The sequence below is a fragment of the Crocodylus siamensis genome, chromosome 6, assembly GCF_052110815.1.
Source record: "Crocodylus siamensis isolate JL-2025a chromosome 6, ASM5211081v1, whole genome shotgun sequence".
In the NCBI taxonomy this organism is placed as follows: Eukaryota; Metazoa; Chordata; order Crocodylia; family Crocodylidae; genus Crocodylus; species Crocodylus siamensis.
The window spans coordinates 47449021-47453872 of NC_143400.1; the positions used below are offsets into that span (position 1 = coordinate 47449021).

Genomic DNA, 4852 nt, shown 5'->3' on the forward strand with positions numbered 1-4852 from the left:
TCTAGATGTTCTTGTGTCACATGTTTAACATGCAGGGATGAAAAATAGCCCCAAACAATAGATTGGTTATTGTTTATGTTGAAAATTGCAGACCTCTACTTTAACAGCACTTTTGTGCTAATTCCACTTAAGTCATGGTACTTCTACTGTTGTAAATATGCAGTAATAAAATGGTGAACCAGACCTACTGATGACACCTACTAAAAAAGAAGAAACATTGACATTGATTCTGGCACCTTTAGGAAGTCATCTAACTACATGAATTAGGACATGTTTTTCAATTGACATTATTCCATAATTTTCACCCTGTTGCAACCCCTCACAACAGGTGTTTATACACATGCTCTGGGAGTGTGTGTGTGTGTGGGGGGGGGGCACTTTTTATTAGAGTGACTCCAAGCACCTCTCTAATTAAAGCACCCAGAGCATGTCATATATCCGTGTCCCCACCCTGAAAAATGGTGGTGGGCTTGCTTTAACTAAAGCTCATCAAATGAGCTTTTAAGTGCCCCTACCACCATGTTTCAGAATGGGGGTGCTGATATATGAGGCATTAGAATCTGCTGCAGCACAGTAATTACCACACTCCAGCAGACTTGAATAATTGAGTCTTCTCTGACATGATGTAGTTACAGCACATTGGAGCAGCCTTCCTGTGCATGTATAGGCACCCAGTGGTTTTGGAGTAGAAAGTATGGGATTTTATTATATGGGCAAATACTAAAATTGATACTAATTCACTTTATGTCGTCCAGAAGCTGACTATATGAACTAGTGCAGAGTTCAGTGTCATTTTTCTGTTAAACTAGTTGGCAGGTTTGTTCTGGGCTGAGAGGTATTAGCAGGGTATGTACTTGTCCAAGAACTGTCCACCCAGTAAGTCTGCCCACAAGCATTGACTTGAAGAAACTGGTATCAGATGAACTGTCCATGGTTCAGATACCCAGAAATTCTAAGGTGCACAGTTCTTGAATGTCATTAGGATACATTTTGCATGTTTTTTACTATAAAGCCACAATTGTGAAAGCCCTGATCTGTCTGGCTGTACATGAAGATTAGCTCTTAGCTCCAAAGAAGAATATTTAGAAGCCCGGGGAACCCCCACCAGAGCCATGGCTCTTAGAGCCTTTGGGTTCCCTGCCACAGAATGGGGACTTGGACCCTGGAAAGCCCAGATGAAGCACCATGGCTCTTTGGCAATTGAGCAGCATATAGGGAGTGGTAAATTTGGGGGAGAAATATTCTGACTCACACCAATACCAAATTCCTAAAAAAAGTAAAATTTCCTCTAAGCTGGAAAGCTGCTTCTCAGTAAGTTTTGTTCTTCAGTCCCATCAGCCAGCTTTGAAAAGTTCATGAAGTCCATGATTTAGTGTATGTCTGTACTTATTTCTCTTTTATGGGAATTCCTTTTGCTGACACCATGTTAATTCCAAATATTTTGCTCCTCTTATAGCTCACTACCAGGGGATGGAAAACCAAACCACTGTGAATGAGTTTATCATCTTGGGACTCACTAGTGACCAACACATCCAAATTTTACTATTCTTTGTGTTTTTGGTGATATACCTTACCATCCTAGTAGGGAATGCAGTCATCATGTTGATTATAAGAGCTGATTCTCACCTTCATACTCCCATGTATTTCTTCCCGTCTCACCTGTCCTTTATTGATATCTTCTGTTCCTCAGTCACTGTCCCTAAAATGCTGGTGAATTTACTGGCAACACATAAAACCATTTCTGTCAATTCTTGCTTTACCCAGATGTTCTTTACCCTTCTCTCAAGTGGTAGTGAAATATCCATACTCTCAGCAATGGCTTAGGACCGTTATGCTGCCATATGCAACCCCCTGCATTATGCAGGGAGTATGAACACAAGAGTGTGCAGGCAGCTAGTGTGTCTTTCCTGGACAATAGGGCTGACTGGTTCACTGGTAAATACAGTTGCTGTATTCAAGTTGCACTTTTGTGGGCCCAATGAAATTAGGCATTTTAGCTGTGAGCTTCCCTTACTACTAGCACTGTCTTGCACTGAGACACTTGCCAACACAATAGTTCTTCTTTCTTCTGTTCTGATAATTGGTTTGGGCAATTTTTTTCTCACACTGGTTTCTTATATTAATATTATCTCTACCATCCTGAGGATCAGCTCTGCAGAGGGAAGGAGAAAAGCCTTCTCCACCTGCAGCTCCCACCTCATTGTGGTGGCGTTACTGTATGTGACAGGCTTTGCCTGATACATGAAATCCAGTTCTGTTTCTTCATTTGTCCTAGATCAAGTTTTTTCCATCCAGTACAGTATCTTAACCCCCATGTTAAATCCCATCATCTACAGTCTGAAAAATAAGGAAGTAAATGTAGCTCTGGGAAGAGTATTGAAACCATCAAGTTCTTAAAGCAGTTAAACTTAACTATTTTGAATAATTTTGTAACCTTAACTAAATATAATTTAAAACATCTTATTATTGGATGTATTTGGGTGTGTTGAACACATGTTACTCAATAATACTGGAACACAGGTCAATTAATATTATCATAATCAAACTACTCTGGGCTTCCAATGCCACTGAATGTAAAAATGTCAAGCAGAGAGAACTACCCCAAGTATTTTATCTAGATTGTGAAAAGAGCATATGGTTAGGCAATGTTAAGCTATATCAGTTTTCCTGAAATTTATCTTGAATTTTCGCTCTGTGAAGTGGCTAAGTAGGGATTGGCCTTTCCCACCATATGTCAAAAACGTGATTCATCACGTCTCATTCCTAAAAGAGTGTTTAGCAATTTAGGAGCTGATATTATATTGACTTTAAATCGGCAGTAAGCTCTCTATTCCTAAAAGTACTTGATGATATGGCTTGCATATTCTATGGTACTGGGATTTCTGTAAATGAATCAGGTGACAGGCAGTTGTATGAGAATGGAGAAGATGGAAAACCTCAAACAGCTGACAAATTAATACAAGAAACACAGTTATCCCCTGGATCTTCACTTGTAAGAATAGATGAGTTTATCCAGTGGTTTATCAACAAGCCATTCCTCCATGAAGGAGACTCCAGAAATTTCGAAATCAAATGTCATGGCCTTTAAATTGGTAGTGAACACCTCATCCCTAAGATCACTGGGAAAGTTCATTGTATAGCCTATGATGGTGGGATTTGTTGTAAAAGAATCAAGTGGAAAACAACAACTGGAATAGGAGGAGTTTGTCAATAACTAGTAAAAAGGACTGAAGAGCATATTGTATTCACTTTGTAAATGCCATACTCTACAATCTGGAACCAGGTTTTTTGTTTGTTTGGTTTTGTTTGTTTTTTTGCAGAATAACAAAAATAAAACCTGTAATATCTTGATGGAGTCTACAGAAACCTTTCAGAGATATGAAATACATTTGGGCAAGAATCTAAGTCCTCTTAGACTAAAGTAAATCTGAGCAAACCTATTGAAATAAAGACCTGAGGAAGTTATAGTAAAGTAATGTTAACTGTCACTTGTTGTAACATGAAAATAAATTCAGAACCCTAAACCATTATAGCCAAAATAGATTACTGTAGTATGTAGATTGCAGTAGATACTTCTGCAAAAGACTGTAAGCAACAAATTACATAAAGTATATACTGTGGGTTTAATCCTATTTAATTCTACATGCCTGCATGGCATATATGCAACTGTAAAACGTCATTTTTTGGCACTTATGCCCAGACTCCATCTGTTTCACTAGATAGACAGACAAACAGGCAAGGTTGGACACACAATCCCATTAAAAGGAGTGAACATAAATTCAAACGCTTTTTGCTGGAGAAATGAAAGGTAATAGCTGTTCAAATTACCTGATTGCTTCTTACTAAGTGAATGCTAAACTGTAAACATTTAGCCCTACTTCTTTTGGATGTAAGCTGCCATGTTTTCTTTTTTATTTTACAGCATGTCATCTGATCTGTGATGAGTTCCCACTTGTCTTTATTTGTTCTAATTTTATTGCATGTCTACATAACATATTTCTTCCTTCTTTCCTTCTATAGAAAATAACCCAATTGTGTCTCAAGCAGTCATTAGATCTGTGCCAGTTTTTGGTGGGTTTTTTAAGACATCTCTGTCCATATGTCAGGATTACCTGAGATCCTATGTGCAGGTAAGCATAGAATTATAGAAAACTAGGGTTGGAAGGGACCTCAGAGAGTCATCCAGTGAAACCCCTGTTCAAAGCAGGACCATCCCCAACTAGGTCACAGCCAAGGCTGTGTCTACCCTGATCTTATCAACCTCCACAGAAAGAGATTACACCACCTCTCTGGGTAACCTGTTCCAGTGATTTACTACCCCCCTGGTGAGAGAGTCGTTTTTTCCCTGGCTCAACCAACTAACCAAGAGTACAGTATAAGCCCAACTTTAGGGGACAGAGTTGAATATGAGGCAAGGATCAGTGTTTGCAGTCCCCAGAATGAAGCACAGACTTATGTGTCTCTGGTTACCTCATAGTTCTGGGCTTTGCTGCTCATTATGTTGGGCCAGTAGGTAATTTTTCCCTGCTGCTTCATGCTTTTACAGAGATCAGGGTTGTTTCTCACTTTTCGCATAAGTATCGGTTGTTAGGTGCAGCCAAGGTGGAAGACTTAGGCTGAGTGCCAAATGTTCCTTATTTAAGGGCCTTCCTTCTTTGCTCAGGGTCAAACAATCACGGTGTGGTGCACCCTGCTGGCACTGTGAGTATGCTCCAGCTCCATGGTCTGGGCCCCTAACTAGTCTGCCACGACTTGATGGAATTACAACTGAAAAGAGGGGTTCAATGGTGTTCCTTCCTCACAACCCAGAGACAAGGTACTCATTGGCTTGCTGTGGTTGCTTCTGGGGTTC

At 39.8% G+C, this 4852-nt stretch overlaps 1 pseudogene; it reads left to right on the plus strand.

Annotated features, from left to right (window-relative positions):
• The first annotated feature begins 1470 nt into the window (after positions 1–1470).
• LOC149862674 (olfactory receptor 5BS1-like) lies at positions 1471–2397 on the plus strand (annotated as a pseudogene).
• Positions 2398–4852: the final 2455 nt, after the last annotated feature.